Source organism: Quercus robur, chromosome 2 (assembly GCF_932294415.1).
Source record: "Quercus robur chromosome 2, dhQueRobu3.1, whole genome shotgun sequence".
Lineage (NCBI taxonomy): Eukaryota > Viridiplantae > Streptophyta > Magnoliopsida > Fagales > Fagaceae > Quercus > Quercus robur.
Genome location: NC_065535.1, coordinates 82,223,699 through 82,230,808, shown reverse-complemented (window position 1 = coordinate 82,230,808; position 7,110 = coordinate 82,223,699). Strand labels below are relative to the sequence as shown.

At 32.3% G+C, this 7,110-nt stretch overlaps 1 long non-coding RNA gene across 3 annotated transcripts; it reads left to right on the top strand.

Moving 5' to 3' along the window:
* Positions 1-2,190: 2,190 nt before the first annotated feature.
* Positions 2,191-5,754, top strand: LOC126715343 (uncharacterized). 3 transcript variants are annotated; one of them, XR_007651848.1, is made up of 5 exons: positions 2,192-2,211; positions 2,468-2,515; positions 4,256-4,389; positions 4,488-4,570; positions 5,334-5,754. It is a non-coding gene; the product is annotated as an uncharacterized LOC126715343 (long non-coding RNA). The 3 variants fall into 3 exon arrangements; XR_007651849.1 differs by having other exon boundaries at positions 2,191-2,211; positions 2,479-2,515; positions 4,256-4,570; XR_007651847.1 differs by having other exon boundaries at positions 4,256-4,570.
* The last annotated feature ends 1,356 nt before the right edge of the window (positions 5,755-7,110 follow it).

The window sequence follows — 7,110 nt, the reverse complement described above, 5'->3', positions numbered from 1 at the left end:
ATACTAAATTATTATCAGTAAAATAATAATTAAATATCTAATTTTCAAATCTTCCTTCCCATTGTTGTTACTAATTATAAAAAATAAAAATAAAATCGGCCAAAATGGGAAATTAATCTTGTTTGCCAAACAATATAATTGTAGGCACTGTTTTCAAATTATATTTTTTACTAGCATCTCGAGTCTAAGAGACTCGATTTAGGGCCTATAAATTGAGTTTCAAAGACTCGATTTTCATGGTCTGATCACGTCTGATGTGACATTTTTTCCACGTGGCGACCACCTGGAAATCGAGTTTCTAAGACTTGATTTATAAGCCAAAAAAAATTTTAAGTCTAAGTCATGTACAAGCCATCCACCCAAAAAAAAATTTAAGAAAACCCAAATCATCAGAGAGAGTTGAAGCGATCTCAAACCCGGATTTCAATGGAGTCTACGATCTCAAAGAAGAAGAGTTGAAGCGAACGAAGCATAGAAAAACTGAGACGCGAGATCCGGGATTGGATCTAAAACCCGAGATGATTAGATGGAGATCTGAATTGGAGCAAAGCTTGTCGAAGCTCTCCGCCAAGTCTGCCACAATTCCTCGTCCTCGTCGTCGTCGGCCAAGCTCTCCTCCTCCTCCTCTGTACGTAGGATGACACTGCGAGATCCGAGACGTGGCGAACCCACTCACCCATGGTCCCAACGGCGAACCCACCCGCGAGAGCGTATCGGCCCCACGGCCCACGCTGAGCTAAAGCCACCCACGCCGACTTGAAACCCACCCACCCATGGTCCCACGCCGATCTGAAGCCACCCACCCTGATCTCACTACAACCCTTTTTTTTTTCTCTGCTGAACACATATTTTCAGAGTAACTGAGGCCACTAAAGAACTCAAAGAAGTCGATGGAATCATTGTTGTTGTCATTGTGGTTGTTGTTGTTGTTGTCGTCGAAAATAATATTTTCTTTGTTGTTAAGGTGAGAAGGTGTAAAGGCCAAAATCTTTTCTTTTTATTGTAAATGATATATAGATATAAATCGAGTCTTAGAGACTCGATTTCTAAGTGGTCACCACGTGGAAAAAGTACCAACTTAGACCCGATCGGAATATGAAAACCGACCCTTAAAGACTTGATTTATAACCCAAAATCGAGCCTCTTAGACTCGAGATGTTAGTAAAAAATATAATTTGAAAACAGTGCCTACTAATTATATTGTTTGGCAAACAGGGTTAATTTCCCATTTTGGCCAATAAAATAAAATCTTATAATTATTGGACTATAGCAACATAATATGATAGGCTTTATTGGACTTAGGCCTATATATATACCTAACAAGAATGAATTTTTTTTTTTTTTGTCTCAATATACTTAGATATTCTACTTTACAATCCACCAATTATAGCTTACTATATATTCATTTTTTTAATCTTATTAAGCAACTAAAGTATAAAAGAAAAAAAATAAGTTTTGACACATGATATACTATAATTGAAAGAGTATAAAGTAATCACCGCACATTCTTAGTGCGATGGTCACTCTACAAGTATAAGTGCTTGTGGGGTGTGGGGGGTAAGGGCTGGGGTTTAAGTCTTTAGGAAGGATCTTCACATACATATACACTTAAATTAGATTATAGTAGAATTTTTATCTTGTATTAAAAAAAAGAAAAGTATAAAGTAGAAATTTTATGGGAGAATAAAGGGCTTTTGTTCCTTAAGAAGCTATAGCAACCAACAATTGACACATTGATTCTTGGAAGCAAACTTGAAGAAGAAATTATAAAACTATCCTTATGATCAGTTAATAAAAAAAATTTGTTGGTGAATTTTAATATTAATTGATAAATAGAATAATTTTATTATTATCTATATATATATATAAAACCGAAACTTTTAGAGCTCCCACATTTTTCCACATCAGCATTATTTAAAAAAAAAAAAGATTATTAAAAAAAAAGTAAAACCCTTTTCTGACCCAATAACTATTTCTCCAAAAACAAACCCGATAAAACCTATTTCTCTCCCTCAAACGCAAATGTATCTCTCTCTATCGTTCCCCCCACTCCTCTTCTACCTGTGGCTCTGCTACCCCAGACAGATTCTATTCTACAAAAAAAACAGAACCGCCGCATCCAAAAAAAAAAAAACACAGAGCCGCGAAACGCCGAGACAGAGATAGCAATTCTCTTTGATTTTTGGGTCGTGGCCTACTTCCTCTCAAAAGGTAATTCTCCTCCGCCCATAAACACCGCTGCTGATGGGTTCCTACTCTTTCTCTGATAAAAAAAATTCCTCCACCGATGGGTTCCCATTCTTTCTTTGATTTTTTGTTATACGTTTTCAAAATTTATAATTTCAGTTGGCTTTGGTTCTAGATTTAAATTCAGAAATTAGGGCTTAGAAAACAGGATTCTGATGTGATTGATTAAATGTTTTCGTTTAAAAAAAAAAATTCATCTCTTTGGATTTAAATCATTTAGTTTCTTTGCAGAGATGAAGTGGAATACTCTAATTTCATCACAGCAAAGGTACTAATTTCTTTTTCTAATATTCTCTTCAATTATGGTTTGTTGTCAAGTTAGGAATTTTAGTTCATACCCCTTTTCCTCTCTAAACGGGCATAATCCAAAGAACCCAACGACATCGTAAATTGTCTTCTGGAACAAATCGATCTTCCTTTTATTCAAAACATACAAAGTCTTCCATATGTTATTCAAAATCCAATTTTGTTTGACAAATTCACCAGCTTTCTTGCTTTTTCTCTCTGTAATTCTCTCTTTCTCATGTTTTTGCTGGTATAATGGTTGAGAGAATGATGTAAGAATCGGTATCCTTTGTGAAAATAAGCCAACCCTAAGTGTTTGACAAAATGACCCAGAGAAATTAGAATCAATGAAAATTAAAGGTTTGGTAAAAATTTTATGTCTATTTTGTTAAAATCCTCCCCATCACCCTAAGTGTTTGACAGAATGTCTCAATGAAATTGAAATCTTTTTTTTTTCTTACCATGTTGTAATAATGAAATTCATTCTCATTTAAAGTTGCTGCAAAATATGTTTGTATGGCATTGTTACCGTATTGTTGGAATTAGAGATAAGTCAGACTTCATCTATTTGTTTTTTCCATACTCTATTCCTATTTTATGGAGGACTTTTGGATTGAACTTTCAGCTTTAGCTCATGATTTTTGTAGCAATCATCAAATGTTTTTTTTATAGCCCAATTTAATAGGTGTCTCTTTTCTTATCTTTGGGTTGCTATTGACGGCTATAATAAATTTTTGGACTTGGATATGTGACTTTTTGTTAGAATAATACACTTATTGGTATTTGATGCAAGTTTCCTAAAGTTTCGGACTTTTGGATTGAACTTTCAGCTTTAGCTCATGATTTTTGTAGCAATCATCAAATGTTTTTTTTATAGCCCAATTTAATAGGTGTCTCTTTTCTTATCTTTGGGTTGCTACTAACGGCTATAATAAATTTTTGGACTTGGATATGTGACTTTTTGTTAGAATAATACAATTATTGGCATTTGATGCAAGTTTCCTAAAATTTATGTTGGTTGCAACTTGGATTCTTATTGTTGTTAATTGTTCTGCTGATAGGTAGCACTTTGATTTTCTTGGAAGGATTGCAAAAATGTCTTTAACTTAATGGAATTCCCCGTGGGATGTAATGATAGTGTTGGGCAGTTAGGGAAACAGCACTTTTGAAATTTAAAAGGGGTATGAACTAAAATTTAAAGAATTTTTTCTTTTAAAAATTCTGTCATACTCTACATTGTTATACTTATCCCTTTTTCATCGCAGGTGAATTTTAGTTCTTTTAAACTTAATCATGTCACTTTAATTTTCAAGTTTTGTTTTCCCTCTTATCTGTTCTGTTATTTGTAAGGGGGAGTGAAATTGAGGAATTTTGTCGGTTTGATCTACTTTTGGTTTTTTGGGTTGCTATGGTTGAATGGTTGGCCTTTGGTTCAACGCCCTTAAAAAGGGGTTTTTAGCAAATTTTTAATTGTGTAGTTTTGGTATTTGATGTCCTCCACCGTAAGAATTCTCAGTTTATGCTCTATTTGTATTAACATGAGACCTTTATTATTATTATTATTATTATTTTTTTGGGGATTTAATTAAAGTTTCTAGGTTATCTCAAGCTTTGGTTTCATGTTTAGTCTCTATTTATTTTGTATTTTAGTTTGACCGAATCTTCTTTAATAGTAGCATCTTGATTTTTGAGGGGTTTTATTTGATTCTTTGTTTGGTTGCAGACCCCAGCTTCTTTTCCAATTTCCTCCTTTAGTAACCCACGGATTATTTTCTGCTTTCTGTTATGCACAGCGAAAGACCAAATCTATATAGTTTAGAAGCTGTCTGCAAATCCCAGCAATAGCAAAGTGAAAAGGTAGAGCTATTTAAGATAGAAATTATGAGAAAATTTTACTAATGATAGAAGATTTTCTGTTGTGATTATTTAATGCAAATTGTTGGTATGGGTTGCAGGGAAAAGAAAGCTATGAGTAATGGACATAGACATGAGTTATTAAAACACTAAACAATTGTATCTTTTTGGTGGTTTGCTATTGGTAATTCTTTTCTTCACAATCATGCTATTGTTTTCTGTTTTTTAATTTTTAATTTTTATAATAACAAAAATTTATAACTAAGGCATTGAAATATTTTGTGCACACCATGTGTTTGATAAAATGCCTTGCTTACTCTTGCATTAGTTTGTAGCCACTTTATGGTTTGTACAAAAAATATTCTGTTTGTACCCAATGATCGGAAAAAAATATGTTTTGCCAAGTCATTAAAGGATGAAGAAACTCTTAGATGTCAGTTCTGCTAAATAGCCAATGTACTTAATCAGTAGATTTGATTTCAATTGCCAGATTTTCAATTGATGTAGAAATAATGGAATGATGGATTGTTGTTCTTTTCAAATTTTTTTTATAATGAAAGCCTTATCGTCAAAGCGTAGTTTGTCAACGTTACTTTCAACTTTCAAGCATTCAAATTTAGATAGGTGCTTGGTAGAACTTTGTTTCTAAGGTATTTAATTCAATGCATTGAATAGTCTTTTTTCTTATTTTCTGCCAAATAATGCAATGGCTTGGTATTCAAACTAATATTTTCAATGCTTCATTCTTTGCTCTCTTTTTATTTTGAAAACTTTTTTCCTGGGCTGAATGAGTTGTCCTCTATTAAGGTTACAATTGAGACATTATATAGCACTTACATCAATTCAAATGCCTACGTAAAGCTTTAAATGAATCATTCTTCTTTTTTCCTTGCTTTAGCCTCTTTTTCTATTTGCTAAGATAGAGTAAATTTGTGGTTTGTTGACAGTACTTGCTACATGCAATGAGAATTACTATAGTTCACAATCGAATGAGTTTTACCATAGTTAACAAATGAGTTTCTTTTGGAACATCTGACTCCTCCTGCCAACAGTTTGAAGCCATGTCATATCATGTACAACAATGAAGATGACAATGGGAGAGATATTTTCCAAAGATTATATTGAAATTTTATTGTTTAATAGATTGTGCTGATTTTTTTTTCGACCCAATTCTTTTTATGTAAATAATTATATTAGAGGGTACTTGTGTCTGTTTTGTATTCTATATTTGATTGAATTGTAGTTTAGATGAATCTTTGGGTTTGGAATAGGATATGGAGTTCATACATAACCCATTTTGGTCCTTAATTGTATTGTGGAAAAATTTATTGCAGAGAGATGATTAGAGTCAAAATAATTATGCTGCTACGACAATTCTTATAATTCTTTTCAATTAGAGTATGAAATTGAAATTTTGAAATTTTTTTGCCTGTTCGTTGTTGGTGCTTCTAACTATTGGAAAATTTCATTTATTGTTGTTTTCGTTATCAACCTGTTCTATTGCCAGGCTTACCAAAAAACACTTTTTAAAGTTTTTTTTTTTTTTTTTCAATTTATTGGAAATATTGATTAATTCTTAAGATTTAATTCTTCATTTTATTTTAAACTTAAGTTTGATTTCTATTTTTCATTAAGTAATTTAATGTTTCATCTTTATACAAAATAGTTTTCCCGTGCATCGCACGGGTTAGCGACTAGTTATTATAATTATGCTATTCATCCAGAATAAAGTCGGTTGGTAAATGAAAAAGCGTGGGAGTTTCAATATGAAGAGATAGTGGCTTGCATTCTAGCACCCAATCTTCAATTTTAAAAACTCCCTCACCATGACAATAGTGTGTGATACAGATATAATTACATATTTTCACCTACGAAGCCAATAATGGGCTAACCACACTCCAAGAATATACACCCCAACAGTTAATTACAACGGTTAGTTATCATTATCTATGACAACAAGAAATTTTTATTAATGAAATGTTAAATTTTCCTGGGAGGTTACAATGCATATAAATAAGACAAGAAAATATAAGGTGGCTAGGAGAGCCTAAAATGCAATAATTTGTGTTAAGCAAAAAAATTATGTTAGAAAATATATAAGGAAAACTGCCAAAAAAATTAGAAAAATTACAAATAAAATCCAACAAACTCTAGGACACCTCCCAAAAAAATACAAGACCTTATTATGAATTTTAAATTGAAAGTCACAACAAAACAAAAAATTAACATAAGTAGCAAAATTTACTAAACCAAACTCAAACAAAAAGGAATTTTCCCTAGAAGCAGCATAGGTAATCGTCATAAGGCATGGGTTTTTATCCTCACAAACGATTCTCTTTAAGTCACCAAATTCTATGCAATTCAGTGTTAGCTTATACTATTATATCTTACAAACTTTTTGCATGTTGATTTCTGACAGTCTTTTTGTTTAAGGAAAGTCTGTGTTGTCCATTCTACATCAAACACAATAATGCATATTTGAGGATGTTTGAATAAAGAAAGTGTAAGTGGGATTTTGGCCCCCCACAAAAAAAAAGTTTTCTTTTTGGTGGAGTTTTGGGTTAAGCTATTAGTGTAGAATTAACTTAAGTCAGTCGAATTGTTGCATCTTAGAAGAGACAAGTCAAATGATAATACCGCTACACCAATTTGTAAGTTTTGTTAGTTGTACAGTGCTTGAATCTCTTTAAAGGGAGTGAGATTTCCATCTCGTCTTTTTTAAGC